Raw genomic sequence first — 16,539 nt, forward strand, 5'->3', positions numbered from 1 at the left:
TTAAAAAAATGAAATATCCCTAGAACAAAACCGTATAACCACCGGATTCACATGAAGATGACCTAGTGGAGACAAGCTGGACCTCACCTTACCAACAAGCTATCAAATCTGTTATGTTTAAACAGTGAGACCTCCAAGGAAGGAGATGCCAAGTAGTGCTTCAAAGCTTCGGACCACAATCAAACACAGCATCCTTTTCAACAGAAGCAGAAGCTCATCTGAATATGCTCATGGATGCTGACATCAACATTTAATCATCTCCTCACTCATCCAGGAAGAGGGGGAGATCAGTTACTACTGTACTTTAATGTGTTCAACCAAATCACCATATTACAAAAATAGCAAGCTGCCATAATAAAAAATAAGGCTCCTCTATCCAGCACCAGATAGCATCATTTTACTTTCAAGCCTAGAAATTGCACACTTGTATATAAACCAACCGAAGATGAGGATTGAGAGTTCATCTTGGTGGATTTTTCCTTTGATGAATATGAAGTGTCCTTCCTTATCTTTTTTGATGACTTTTAATTGAAAATTGATTTTATTTGATATTAGAATGGCTACTCCAGCTTGCTTCTTCTGACCATTTGCTTGGAAAGTTGTTTTCCAGCCTTTCACTCTGAGGTAGTGTCTGTCTTTGTCTCTGAGGTGTGTTTCCTGTAGGCAGCAGAATGCAGGGTCCTCATTGCGTATCCAGTTTGTTAATCTATGTCTTTTTATTGGGGAGTTGAGGCCATTGATATTGAGAGATATTAAGGAATAGTGATTATTGCTTCCTGTTATATTCATATTTGGATGTGAGGTTATGTTTGTGTGCTTTCATTCTCCTTGTTTTGTTGCCAAGACGATTAGTTTCTTGCTTCTTCTAGGGTATAGCTTGCCTCCTTATGTTGGGCTTTACCCTTTATTATCCTTTGTAGTGCTGGATTTGTAGAAAGATATTGTGTAAATTTGGTTTTGTCATGGAATATCTTGGTTTCTCCATCTATGTTAATTGAGAGTTTTGCAGGATACAGTAACCTGGGCTGGCATTTGTGTTCTCTTAGGGTCTGTATGACATCTGTCCAGGATCTTCTGGCCTTCATAGTTTCTGGCGAAAAGTCTGGTGTGATTCTGATAGGTCTGCCTTTATATGTTACTTGACCTTTTTCCCTTACTGCTTTTAATATTCTTTCTTTATTTTGTGCATTTGGTGTTTTGACAATTATGTGACGGGAGGTGTTTCTTTTCTGGTCCAATCTATTTGGAGTTCTGTAGGCTTCTTGTATGCCTATGGGTATCTCTTTTTTTAGGTTAGGGAAGTTTTCTTCTATGATTTTGTTGAAGATATTTACTGGTCCTTTGAGCTGGGAGTCTTCACTCTCTTCTATACCTATTATCCTTAGGTTTGATCTTCTCATTGAGTCCTGGATTTCCTGTATGTTTTGGACCAGTAGCTTTTTCTGCTTTACATTATCTTTGACAGTTGAGTCAATGATTTCTATGGAATCTTCTGCTCCCGAGATTCTCTCTTCCATCTCTTGTATTCTGTTGGTGAAGCTTGTATCTACAGCTCCTTGTCTTTTCTTTTGATTTTCTATGTCCAGGGTTGTTTCCATGTGTTCTTTCTTGATTGCTTCTATTTCCATTTTTAATTCCTTCAACTGTTTGATTGTGTTTTCCTGGAATTCTTTCAGGGATTTTTGCGATTCCTCTCTGTAGGCTTCTACTTGTTCTCTAAGGGAGTTCTTTATGTCTTTCTTGAAGTCCTCCAGCATCATGATCAAATATGATTTTGAAACTAGATCTTGCTTTTCTGGTGTGTTTGGATATTCAGTGTTTGCTTTGGTGGGAGAATTGGGCTCTGATGATGCCATGTAGTCTTGGTTTCTGTTGCTTGGGTTCCTGCGCTTGCCTCTCGCCATCAGATTATCTCTAGTGTTACTTTGTTCTGCTATTTCTGACCGTGGCTAGACTGTCCTATAAGCCTGTGTGTCAGGAGTGCTGTAGACCTGTTTTCCTGTTTTCTTTCAGCCAGTTATGGGGACAGAGTGTTCTGCTTTCGGGCGTGTAGTTTTTCCTCTCTACAGGTCTTCAGCTGTTCCTGTGGGCCTGTGTCTTGAGTTCACCAGGCAGGTTTCTTGCAGGGGAAAAGTTGGTCCTACCTGCGGTTCCAAGGCTCAAGTTTGCTCGTGGGGTACTGCCTAAGTCCTCTCCGCGGCGGCAGCAACCGGGAAGATCTGCGCCGCTCTTTCCGGGAGCCTCCGTGCACCAGGGTTCCAGATGGCGTTTGGTGTTTTCCTCTGGCGTCTGGATGTGCACAGAGTGCAGTCTCTTCTGGTTTCCCAGGCGTGTCCGCCTCTCTGAAGGTTTAGCTCTCCCTCCCACGGGATTTGGGTGCAGAGAACTGTTTATCCGGTCTGTTTCCTTCAGGTTCTGGCGGTGTCTCAGGTGCAGGGATCCTGCCGCTCCTGGGCCCTCCCCTACGGGAACCCAGAGGCCTTATACAGTTGCCTCTTGGGCCAGGGATGTGGGCAGGGGTGGGCAGTGTTGGTGGTCTCCTCCGCTCTGCAGCCTCAGGAGTGCCCACCTGATCAGGCGGTGAGGTCTCTCTCCCACGGGGTTTGGGAGCAGAGAGCTGCTGCGGGCCGGGATCTAGCTCTCTCACTCTTATCTGACTGATGGTGGCAGAAAATGACTGACCGTGGACCGCTCAGCCCCAAATGGGACATCTATATCAACCCCTTTTATGAAAGGCTCAGGGAACATAGTGGAAGAGAAGCCAGAAACATTGTAAGAGCCAGAGTTCTGGGAGGACTCTTGTGGAATGGTAGCTTCTGGACACAACATGGTGATTGTGTTCATGAACTCACAGCAGCCATGACTGCCTATGCCGGTACAAGACCTGTGTAAGTTCAAGTCAGATAAGATGATGGAGGAGGGGCCCATTACGTTTCACTGCTAATTGAAGAGTTATTGACAGTTGCCTGAGGAGTTATTGAAAGCTGATGGTTACTGGGCATAACCAAGTCAGTTTTCTTCAAGGAATTAGCACTTATTATGGTGCCCATGCTCCAGTGGATGACACTATCTATAACTATGGGCATACAGGCAACACTAACTGTACTCAGTGGGTTATAAAGAAAAAAAGAGTATATGAAGTTGGGAGTAGGACATAGGGATGATCAGTAAGAAGTTAAAGGGGCAGTGGGATTTGGAAATGATCGAAATGCATTGTATACATCTATACAATTCTCAAAAAATAAAGTTTTACAAAATTAAAAACTGGCTTCCTTTGAAATGCTGGAGAATCATTGGTACATGTTTCCACCTAATAAGAGCTGTCTGGGCACTCAAGCGGCAGGTCCCCTGCGGTCCAGACACCACCCGGATCTGAAGGGACCTGGTCAACAACTCCCTGCACCAAAATCCCGTGGGAGGGAGAGCTAAACCTTCAGAAGGGCAGACACGCCTGGGAAGCCAGAAGAGACTACACTCTGCCCACATTTCTGACTCCAGAGGAAAACACCTAACGCCATCTGGGCCCCCTGTGCACAGGGGCCCGGGAAAAGGTGGGGCAGGCCCTTCTGGTTGCTGCCTTCATGGAGAGCTCAAATGCAGCCCCCCAGGAGGCTTCAAGACCAACTCTTTTGCTCCAAGTGACGTACCTGGTAGACTCAGGACACATGCCCACAGGAACAGCTGAAGACCAGTAGACAGGAACGACTACACGCCTGAAAGCAGAACACTCTGTTCCCATAACTGGCTGAAAGAAAACAGGAAAACAGGTCTACAGCACTCCTGACACACAGGCCTATAGGATGGTCTAATCGCTGTCAGAAATAGCAGAACAAGGTAACACTAGAGACAACCTGATGGCTAGAGGCAAGCGCAGGAACCCAAGCAACAGAAACCAAGACTACATGGCATCATCGGAGCCCAATTCTCCCAACAAACCAAATACTGAATATCCAAACACACCAGAAAAGTGAGATCTTGATTTTAAAACACATTTGATCATGATGCTGGAGGACTTCAAGAAAGATGTGAAGAACTCCCTTAGAGAAGCGCAGGAAAACACAAATAAACCAGTAGAAGCCTATACAGAGAGGAATCACAAAAATCCCTGAAAGAATTCCAGGAAAACACAATCAAACACTTGAAGGAATTAAAAATGGAAATAGAAGCAATCAAGAAAGAACACATGGAAACAACCCTGGATATAGAAAACCAAAGGAAGAGACAAGGAGCTGTAGATACGAGCTTCACCAACAGAATACAAGAGATGGAAGAGAGAATCTCAGGAGCAGAAGATTCCATAGAAATCATCGACACAACTGTCAAAGATAATGTAAAGCGGAAAAAGCTACTGGTCCAAAACATACAGGAAATCCAGGACTCAATGAGAAGATCAAACCTAAGGATAATAGGTATAGAATAGGTATAGAAGAGAGTGAAGACTCCCAGCTCAAAGGACCAGTAAATATCTTCAACAAAATCATAGAAGAAAACTTCCCTAACCTAAAAAAAAGAGATACCCATAAACATACAAGAAGCCTACAGAACTCCAAATAGATTGGATCAGAAAAGAAACACCTCCCGTCACATAATAGTCAAAACACCAAACGCACAAAATAAAGAAAGAATATTAAAAGCAGTAAGGGAAAAAGGTCAAGTAACATATAAAGGCAGACCTATCAGAATTACACCAGACTTCTCACCAGAGACTATGAAGGCCAGAAGATCCTGGACCCTATGAGAACACAAATGCCAGCCCAGGTTACTGTATCCTGCAAAACTCTCAATTAACATAGATGGGGAAACCAAGATATTCCATGACAAAACCAAATTTACACAATATCCTTATACAAATCCAGCACTACAAAGGATAATAAATGGTAAAGCCCAACATAAGGAGGCAAGCTACACCCCAGAAAAAGCAAGAAACTAATCGTCTTGGCATCAAAACAAAGAGAAGAAAAGCACACAAACATAATCTCACATCCAAATACGAATATAACAGGAAGCAACTATCACTATTCCTTAATATCTCTCAACATCAATGGACTCAATTCCCCAATAAAAAGACATAGATTAACAAACTGGATACGCAATGAGGACCCTGCATTCTGCTGCCTACAGGAAACACATCTCAGAGAAAAAGACAGACACTACCTCAGAGTAAAAGGCTAGAAAAAAATTTTCCAAGCAAATAGTCTGAAGAAGCAAGCTGGAGTAGCCATTCTAATATTGAATAAAATGGATTTTCAACCAAAAGTCATCAAAAAAGATAAGGAAGGACACTTCATATTCATCAAAGGAAAAATCCACCAAGTTGAACTCTCAATCCTAAATATCTATGCTCCAAATACAAAGGCACCTACATACATAGAAGAAACCTTACTAAAGCTCAAAGTACACATTGCACCTCACACAATAATAGTAGAAGATTTCAACACCCCACTCTCATGAATGGACACATCATGGAAACAGAAATTAAACAGAGACATAGATAGACTAAGAGAAGTCATGAACCAAATGGACTTAACAGATATTTATAGACCATTCTATCCTAAAACAAAAGGATATACCTTCTTCTCACCAACTCATGGTACTTTCTCCAAAATTGACCACATAATTGGTCATAAAACAGGCCTCAATAGATACAGAAAGATAGAAATAATCCCATGCGTCCTATCAGACCACCATGGGCTAAAGCTGGTCTTCAATAACAATAAGGGAAGAATGCCCACATATACGTGGTAATTGAACAATGCTCTCCTCAATGATAATCTGGTCAAGGAAGAAATAAAGACATTAAAGACTTCTAAGAATTTAATGAAAATGAAGGTACAACATACCCAAACTTATGGGACACAATGAAAGCTGTGCTAAGAGGAAAACTCATAGCTCTGAGTGTCTGCAGAAAGAAGCAGGAGGGAGCATATATATCAGCAGCTTGACAGCACACCTAAAAGCTCTAGAACAAAAAGAAGCAAGTACACCCAGGAGGAGTAGAAGGCAGGAAATAATCAAACTCAGAGCTGAAATCAACCAAGTAGAAACAAAAAGGACCATAGAAAGAATGAACAGAACCAAAAGTTGGTTCTTTGAGAAAATCAACAAGATGGATAAACCCTTAGCCAGACTAAAGAGAGGACACAGAGAGTGTGTCCAAATTAACAAAATCAGAAATGAAAAGGGTGACATAACTACAGATTCAGAGGAAATTAAAAAAATCATCAGATCTTACTATAAAAGCCTATATTCAACAAAACTTGAAAATCAGCAGGAAATGGACAATATCCTAGACAGATACCAGGTACCAAAGTTAAATCAGGAACAGATAAGCCATTTAAACAACCCCATAACTCCTAAAGAAATAGAAGCAGTCATTAAAAGTCTCCCAACAAAAAATAGCCCAGGTCCAGACGGGTTCAGTGCAGAATTCTATCAGACCTTTATAGAAAACCTCATACCAATACTATCCAAACTATTCCACAAAATTGAAACAGATGGAGCGCTACTGAATTCCTTCCATGAAACCACAATTACTCTTATACCTAAATCACACAAAGACCCAACAAAGAAAGAGAACTTCAGACCAATTTCCCTTATGAATATCGACGCAAAAATACTCAATAAAATTCTTGCAAACCGAATCCAAGAGCACATCAAAACAATTATCCATCATGATCAAGTAGGCTTCATCCCAGGCATGCAGGGATGGTTTAATATACGGAAAACCATCAACGTGATCCATTATATAAACAAACTGAAAGAACAAAACCACATGATCATTTCATTAGATGCTGAGAAAGCATTTGACAAAATTCAACACCCCTTCATGATAAAAGTCCTGGAAAGAATAGGAATTCAAGGTCCATACCTAAACATAGTAAAAGCCATATACAGCAAACCAGTAGCTAACATTAAACTAAATGGAGAGAAACTTCAAGCAATCCCACTAAAATCAGGGACTAGACAAGGTTGCCCCCTCTCTCCCTATTTATTCAATATAGTTCTTGAAGTTCTAGCCAGAGCAATCAGACAACAAAAGGAGATCAAAGCGATACAGATTGGAAAAGAAGAAGTCAAAATATCACAATTTGCAGATGATATGATAGTATATTTAAGTGATCCCAAAAGTTCCACCAGAAAACTACTAAACCTGATAAACACCTTCAGCAAAGTAGCTGGGTATAAAATTAACTCAAATAAATCAGTAGCCTTCCTCTACACAAAAGAGAAACAAGGGGAGAATGAAATTTGGGAAACAACGCCCTTCATAATAGTCCCAAATAATATAAAATACCTCAGTGTGACTTTAACCAAGCAAGTGAAAGATCTGTATGATAAGAACTTCAAGCCTCTGAAGAAAGAAATTGAAGAAGATCTCAGAAGACGGAAATATCTCCCATGCTCATGGATTGGCAGGATTAATATAGTAAACATGGCCATTTTACCAAAAGCGGTCTACAGATTCAATGCAATCCCCGTCAAAATACCAATCCAATTCTTCAGAGAGTTAGACAGAACAATTTCCAAATTCATCTGGAATAACAAAAAACCCAGGATACCTAAAACTATCCTCAACAATAAAAGGACTTCAGGCGGAATCACTATCCCTGAACTCAAGCAGTATTACAGAGCAATAGTGATAAAAACTGCATGGTATTGGTACAGAGACAGACAGATAGACCAGTGGAATAGAATTGAAGACCCAGAAATGAACCCACACATCTATGGTCACTTGATTTTTGACAAAGGAGCCAAAACCATCCAATGGAAAAAAGATAGCATTTTCAGCAAATGGTGCTGGTTCAACTGGAGGTCAGCATGTAGAAGAATGCAGATCAATCCATGCTTATCACCCTGTACAAAGCTTAAGTCCAAGTGGATCAAGGACATCCACATCAAACCAGATACATTCAACCTAACAGAAGAAAAAGTGGGGAAGAATCTCGAACACATGGGCACTGGAGAAAATTTCCTGAACAAAACACCAATGGCTTATTCTCTAATATCAGGAATCGACAAATGGGATCTCATAAAACTGCAAAGCTTCTGTAAGGCAAAGGACACTGTTGTTAGGACAAAATGGCAACCAACAGATTGGGAAAAGATCTTTACCAATCCTACAACTGATAGAGGACTTATATCCAAAATATACAAAGAATTTAAGAAGTTAGACTGCAGGGAGACAAATAACCCTATTAAAAATGGGGTTCAGAGCTAAACAAAGAATTCACAGCTGAGGAATGCCGAATGGCTGAGAAACACCTAAAGAAATCTTCAAAACCTTTAGTCATAAGGGAAATGCAAATCAAAACAACCCTGAGATTTTACCTCACACCAGTTAGAATGGCGAAGATCAAAAACTTAGGTGACAGCAGATGCTGGAGAGGATGTGGAGAAAGAGGAACACTCCTCCATTGTTGGTGGGATTGCAGACTGGTACAACCATTCTGGAAATCAATCTGGAGGTTCCTTAGAAAATTGGACATTGAACTGCCTGAGGATCCAGCTATACCTCTCTTGGGCATATACCCAAAAGATGCCCCAACATATAACAAAGACACATGCTCCACTCTGTTCATAGCAGCCTTATTTATAATAGCCAGAAGGTGGAAAGAACCCAGATGCCCTTCAACAGAGGAATGGATACAGAAAATGTGGTACATCTACACAATGGAATATTACTCAGCTATCAGAAACAATGACTTTATGAAATTCGTAGGCAAATGGATGGAATTGGAAAATATCATCCTGAGTGAGGTAACCAAATCACAGAAAAACATACATGGTATGCACTCATTGATAAGTGGCTATTAGCCCAAATGCTCGAATTACTCTAGATGCACAGAACACATGAAACTCAAGCAGGATGACCAAAATGCGAATGCTTCACTCCTTCTTTAAAAGGGGAACAAGAATACCCTTGGCAGGGAATAGGGAGGCAAAGTCTAGAACAGAGACAGAAGGAACACCCATTCAGAGCCTGCCCCACATGTGGCCCATACATATACAGCCATCCAATTAGACAAGATGGATGAAGCAAAGAACTGCAGGCTGACAGGAACCGGATGTAGATCGCTCCTGAGAGACACAGCCAGAATACAGTAAATACATATGCGAATGGCAGCAGCAAACCACTGAACTGAGAATAGGACCCCCGTTGAAGGAATCAGAGAAAGGGCTGAAAGAGCTTGAAGGGCCTTGAGACCCCATATGAACAACAATGTCAACCAACCAGAGCTTTCAGGGACTAAGCCACTACCTAAAGACTATACATGGACTGACCCTGGACTCTGACCTCATAGGTAGCAATGAATATCCTAGTAAGAGCACCAGTGGAAGGGGAAGCCCTTGGTCCTGCTAAGACTGAACCCCCAGTGAACGTGATTGTTGGGGGGAGGGTGGTAATGGAGGGAGGATGGGGAGGGGAATGCCCATAAAGTAGGGGAGGGGGAGGGCTTAGGGGGATGTTGGCCTGGCAACCGGGTAAGGGAATAACAATAGAAATAAATAAGAAACACTCAAGTTAATAAAGATTAAAAAAAAGAAAAAATATATAGAGCAATGTAGCAAAAAGTCTAAGTGCATATTTTATTACACAAATAAAATTTTAATGTAGAAAATGGTAAAAAAAAAAAAAAGCTGGGCAGTGGGGTTCTTAACCTTCATAAGCCACAGTGCCTGGAAAGCTAAACCAAGAGAGTAGGATTTGCATGCAGCCTTGGTTATGTTGTGAGAACTGACTGGAGGAAGAGACCACTGGATAGCTGGAGGTAAAGAGCTTTGTCATTTGGCCTGGGTCAGTTCTACACAATGTAGTTTTCTCAAATGGCTGCAGTGAAGCATTTGAATGAATGCAACTTCTAAGTTTATCACAGATTGTCTCAATTTTGTGTCCAGCGTGATCCAGTGTCTGGAAAAAAAGTTCTTTTAAGAGTGTGGATTTTAGTGCTCGCTTCGGCAGCACATATACTAAAATTGGAACGATACAGAGAAGATTAGCATGGCCCCTGCGCAAGGATGACACGCAAATTCGTGAAGCGTTCCATATTTTTACATCAATGGCCTCAACTCCCCAATAAAAAGACATAGATTAACAAACTGGATACGCAACGAGGACCCTGCATTCTGCTGCCTACAGGAAACACACCTCAGAGACAAAGACAGACATTACCTCAGAGTGAAAGGCTGGAAAACAATTTTCCAAGCAAATGGTCAGAAGAAGCAAGCTGGAGTAGCCATTCTAATATCGAATAAAATCAATTTTCAACTAAAAGTCATCAAAAAAGATAAGGAAGGACACTTCATATTCATCAAAGGAAAAATCCACCAAGATGAACTCTCAATCCTAAATATCTATGCCCCAAATACAAGGGCACCTACATATGTAAAAGAAACCTTACTAAAGCTCAAAACACACATTGCACCTCACACAATAATAGTGGGAGATTTCAACACCCCACTCTCATCAATGGACATTTCAGGGAAACAGAAATTAAACAGAGATGTAGACAGACTAAGAGAAGTCATGAGCCAAATGGACTTAACGGATATTTATAGAACATTCTATCCTAAAGCAAAAGGATATACCTTCTTCTCAGCTCCTCATGGTACTTTCTCCAAAATTGACCATATAATTGGTCAAAAAACGGGCCTCAACAGGTACAGAAAGATAGAAATAATCCCATGCGTGCTATCAGACCACCACGGCCTAAAACTGGTCTTCAATAACAATCAAGGAAGAATGCCCATATATACGTGGAAATTGAACAATGCTCTACTCAATGATAACCTGGTCAAGGAAGAAATAAAGAAATTTAAAACTTTTTAGAATTTAATGAAAATGAAGGTACAACATACCCAAACTTATGTGACACAATGAAAGCTGTGCTAAGAGGAAAACTCATAGCGCTGAGTGCCTGCAGAAAGAAACAGGAAAGAGCATATGTCAGCAGCTTGACAGCACACCTAAAAGCTCTAGAACAAAAAGAAGCAAATACACCCAGGAGGAGTAGAAGGCAGGAAATAATCAAACTCAGAGCTGAAATCAACCAAGTAGAAACAAAAAGGACCATAGAAAGAATGAACAGAACCAAAAGTTGGTTCTTTGAGAAAATCAACAAGATAGATAAACCCTTAGCCAGACTAACGAGAGGACACAGAGAGTGCATCCAAATTAACAAAATCAGAAATGAAAAGGGAGACATAACAACAGATTCAGAGGAAATTCAAAAAATCATCAGATCTTACTATAAAAACCTATATTCAACAAAACTTGAAAATCTTCAGGAAATGGACAATTTCCTAGACAGATACCAGGTACCGAAGTTAAATCAGGAACAGGTAAACCAGTTAAACAACCCCATAACTCCTAAGGAAATAGAAGCAGTCATTAAAGGTCTCCCAACCAAAAAGAGCCCAGGTCCAGACGGGTTTAGTGCAGAATTCTATCAAACCTTCATAGAAGACCTCATACCAACATTATCCAAACTATTCCACAAAATTGAAACAGATGGATCACTACCGAATACCTTCTACAAAGCCACAATTACTCTTATACCTAAACCACACAAAGACACAACAAAGAAAGAGAACTTCAGACCAATTTCCCTTATGAATATCGACGCAAAAATACTCAACAAAATTCTGGCAAACCGAATCCAAGAGCACATCAAAACAATCATCCACCATGACCAGGTAGGCTTCATCCCAGGCATGCAGGGATGGTTTAATATACGGAAAACCATCAACGTGATCCATTATATAAACAAACTGAAAGAACAAAACCACATGATCATTTCATTAGACGCTGAGAAAGCATTTGACAAAATTCAACACCCCTTCATGATAAAAGTCCTGGAAAGAATAGGAATTCAAGGCCCATACCTGAACATAGTAAAAGCCATATACAGCAAACCAGTTGCTAACATTAAACTAAATGGAGAGAAACTTGAAGCAATCCCACTAAAATCAGGGACTAGACAAGGCTGCCCACTCTCTCCCTACTTATTCAATATAGTTCTTGAAGTTCTAGCCAGAGCAATCAGACAACAAAAGGAGGTCAAGGGGATACAGATTGGAAAAGAAGAAGTCAAAATATCACAATTTGCAGATGATATGATAGTATATTTAAGTGATCCCAAAAGTTCCACCAGAGAACTACTAAAGCTGATAAACAACTTCAGCAAAGTGGCTGGGTATAAAATTAACTCAAATAAATCAGTTGCCTTCCTCTATACAAAAGAGAAACAAGCCGAGAAAGAAATTAGGGAAACGACACCCTTCATAATAGACCCAAATAATATAAAGTACCTCGGTGTGACTTTAACCAAGCAAGTAAAAGATCTGTACAATAAGAACTTCAAGACACTGAAGAAGGAAATTGAAGAAGACCTCAGAAGATGGAAGGATCTCCCATGCTCATGGATTGGCAGGATTAATATAGTAAAAATGGCCATTTTACCAAAAGCGATCTACAGATTCAATGCAATCCCCGTCAAAATACCAATCCAATTCTTCAAAGAGTTAGACAGAACAATTTGCAAATTCATCTGGAATAACAAAAAACCCAGGATAGCTAAAGCTATCCTCAACAATAAAAGGACTTCAGGGGGAATCACTATCCCTGAACTCAAGCAGTATTACAGAGCAATAGTGATAAAAACTGCATGGTATTGGTACAGAGACAGACAGATAGACCAATGGAATAGAATTGAAGACCCAGAAATGAACCCACATACCTATGGTCACTTGATTTTTGACAAAGGAGCCAAAACCATCCAATGGAACAAAGATAGCATTTTCAGCAAATGGTGCTGGTTCAACTGGAGGTCAACATGCAGAAGAATGCAGATCGATCCATTCTTATCACCCTGTACAAAGCTTAAGTCCAAGTGGATCAAGGACCTCCACATCAAAGCAGACACACTCAAACTAATAGAAGAAAAACTAGGGAAGCATCTGGAACACATGGGCACTGGAAAAAATTTCCTGAACAAAACACCAATGGCTTACGCTCTAAGATCAAGAATCGACAAATAGGATCTCATAAAACTGCAAAGCTTCTGTAAGGCAAAGGACACTGTGGTTAGGACAAAACGGCAACCAACAGATTGGGAAAAGATCTTTACCAATCCTACAACAGATAGAGGCCTTATATCCAAAATATACAAAGAACTCAAGAAGTTAGACCGCAGGGAAACAAATAACCCTATTAAAAAATGGGGCTCAGAGCTAAACAAAGAATTCACAGCTGAGGAATGCCGAATGGCTGAGAAACACCTAAAGAAATGTTCAACATGTTTAGTCATAAGGGAAATGCAAATCAAAACAACCCTGAGATTTCACCTCACACCAGTGAGAATGGCTAAGATCAAAAACTCAGGTGACAGCAGATGCTGGCGAGGATGCGGAGAAAGAGGAACACTCCTCCATTGTTGGTGGGGCTGCAAACTGGTACAACCATTCTGGAAATCAGTCTGGAGGATCCTCAGAAAATTGGACATTGAACTGCCTGAGGATCCAGCTATACCTCTCTTGGGCATATACCGAAAAGATGCCCCAACATATAAAAAAGACACATGCTCCACTATGTTCATTGCAGCCTTATTTATAATAGCCAGAAGCTGGAAAGAACCCAGATGCCCTTCAACAGAGGAATGGATACAGAAAATGTGGTACATCTACACAATGGAATATTACTCAGCTCTCAAAAACAACGGCTTTATGAAATTCGTAGGCAAATGGTTGGAACTGGAAAACATCATCCTGAGTGAGCTAACCCAATCACAGAAAGACATACATGGTATGCACTCATTGATAAGTGGCTATTAGCCCAAATGCTTGAATTACCCTAGATGCCTAGAACAAATGAAACTCAAGACGGATGATCAAAACGTGAATGCTTCACTCCTTCTTTAAAAGGGGAACAAGAATACCCTTGGCAGGGAAGAGAGAGGCAAAGATTAAAACAGAGACTGAAGGAACACCCATTCAGAGCCTGCCCCACATGTGGCCCATACATATACAGCCACCCAATAGACAAGATGGATGAAGCAAAGAAGTGCAGACCGACAGGAGCCGGATGTAGATTGCTCCTGAGAGACACAGCCAGAATACAGCAAATACAGAGGCGAATACCAGCAGCATACCACTGAACTGAGAATAGAACCCCCGTTGAAGGAATCAGAGAAAGAACTGGAAGAGCTTGAAGGGGCTCGAGACCCCAAAAGTACAACAATGCCAAGCAACCAGAGCTTCCAGGGACTAAGCCACTAACTAAAGACTATACATGGACTGACCCTGGACTCTGACCTCATAGGTAGCAATGAATATCCTAGTAAGAGCACCAGTGGAAGGGGAAGCCCTGGGTCCTGCTAAGACTGAACCCCCAGTGAACTAGACTGGTGGGGGGAGGGCGGCAATGGGGGGAGGGTTGGGAGGGGAACACCCATAAGGAAGGGGAGGGGGGAGGGGGATGTTTGCCCGGATACCGGGAAAGGGAATAACACTCGAAATGTATATAAGAAATACTCAAGTTAATAATAAAAAAAAAAAGAGTGTGGATTTTACCATGGGACCAATTCTGAGCCAGGTTTGGAGGTGCGGGGCTTGTACTTTTGTAGAAAATGAGTTTTATGATAGCAAAGTTAGGTAAAGGAACTTGTGTCATACAAACAGATCAATTTACATAAAAAACATTGACTACTTGGGCCAGTCTTGTAGCTGATACTAGGATTTCAGAGTGCTTCATTTTGCTAAGTCATTAAAAAAACTTTTTGGCTCAATATAGCATTGTGGGTTCTAGAGAGACAGCTCAGTACAATGTTTGCCTTGCAAGCAAGATGATCTCTGGTAGATCCCCAGTACCCATATAAAAACCAGGGTGTAGCAGTATGCACTTGTAATCACGGCACTGGAGGGTCAGAAACAAGACAGATTCCTAGCACTCTCTGGGCAGCCACACTAGCCTATTCAGTGAGGCCTAGGCCAATGGAAGGCCTGGGCTATAAAACCAAGGTGGTGGCTTCTAAGAAATGTCACTGAAGCTTGATCTCTGTTACACTCATATGCCCACACCAAAAACAAACAAACAAGAAAAACAATCGTGTCAGGAAGCCTCCTGAAATGCCTTGTGTTGTCCCCAGAAGTACGTGCATATTTGAGAATATTTTATTAGTGGATAACTTATAAAGCCCATAAGAATATTCCCGCTAGGAACTCTTGAAGAGTACAAGGATCAGATGCAGACTTTTGATGTCATAGGACCTGCACAGGTATCTTCAACACACCTGTGGGGGTGAAGGTGGAGAACCAGCTCAGTGGTTAAGAGCACTTGCTGTTCTTGCAGAGAAGCCAACTTCAAACAAAACAGTTGAAAGACCCCCAGATTTTGGGGAGACTCTCGCTCCAGTCACGGGTTGAAGTACCCCCAGGAAACACGAGAAGCCGGTCTTGATGTAATCAACAAGAGGCAGTTTTATTTACGAGATCTCGGGCTGACACGTATCTCACACAGGAGATTGAGTCAAGCCCCGAGCCTCTCTAGGCAGGAGCTTATATAGGGAAAACCAGGGGTTTCGTGTGAATACACATAATTGGCTAATACAAAGGGTGCACAGTTACTTTTGGCACGGAGTTACATCAACAAAGCATACGTGTAATCTAGCATCTCAGCAATGTGGGCAGGGCAACTCATCTCACTGCAGCAGGGGGATGACCCATCCTCAGGGAGTGAAGGAAGGGGAGGGGGTGGCTCCAGATGTCCAGTGTCCTTGGGAGTTGATAGTCGGGCCAGTGAGCCCTATCTCAAATTCTCTCAGGCATGTCTGGACTTTGTTCATGACTAACTTTTAGAAATTTTAACCCTTCATTCCCCTGTACTCCTTGTGAATAGTCCTAATCTTAGGACTCCATGATGAATCTAGCGTCTAGTGGCTCTTCACTCCGTACAGCCCGATACTGTTGTCTCAACATAAGGACTTGTATAGCACTAATCCGTTCCCTAATAAAAGCAAAAAGGCGGTTAATGATGTAGGGCCCAACAGTGAGCAAAAGGAGGAGGATAATCAAGGGACCAGCTAAAGCTGACAGCAGGGTGGTAAGCCATGGGGACCTATCGAACCAGCTTTGAAAACAGTTATTAGTGGTTTCTCGTTCTCGTCGTCTCTTGTCCAACCTCTCCCTAAGTTTAGCCATAGAATCTTTAATGGTCCCGGAGTGATCGAGGTAAAAACAACATTCTTTTCTCAAAGCAGCACATAGCCCTCTTTCTTTAAGGAATATCAGGTCTAATCTTCTCCTATTTTGAAGGACTACCTCTGAGAGGAAGGTTAGGTATTCTTGGAGGTCAGCTAAAAAGTCTTTAGGATTCCAGTCTGAACACTATCTAAACCTATACACCAAGGTCATGACTATCTTAGAACTTTTAAACTTATGGTCCCTGAGGCACAGTCCCAAGAAGTGTTAGGAGTATTAACATATGTAATGTTACATCATTTGTAATAGAAATCAAGCCTATCTCTATATTTTTCTCGATGGAAC

General features: G+C 41.4%; 1 non-coding gene across 1 annotated transcript; it reads left to right on the top strand.

Moving 5' to 3' along the window:
- Nucleotides 1-9,945: 9,945 nt before the first annotated feature.
- LOC120099552 (U6 spliceosomal RNA) lies at nucleotides 9,946-10,052 on the top strand. The gene has a single exon (XR_005498696.1). It is a non-coding gene; the product is annotated as a U6 spliceosomal RNA (small nuclear RNA).
- Nucleotides 10,053-16,539: the final 6,487 nt, after the last annotated feature.

This window comes from Rattus norvegicus, chromosome X (genome assembly GCF_036323735.1).
Source record: "Rattus norvegicus strain BN/NHsdMcwi chromosome X, GRCr8, whole genome shotgun sequence".
NCBI classification, from domain to species: Eukaryota; Metazoa; Chordata; class Mammalia; order Rodentia; family Muridae; genus Rattus; species Rattus norvegicus.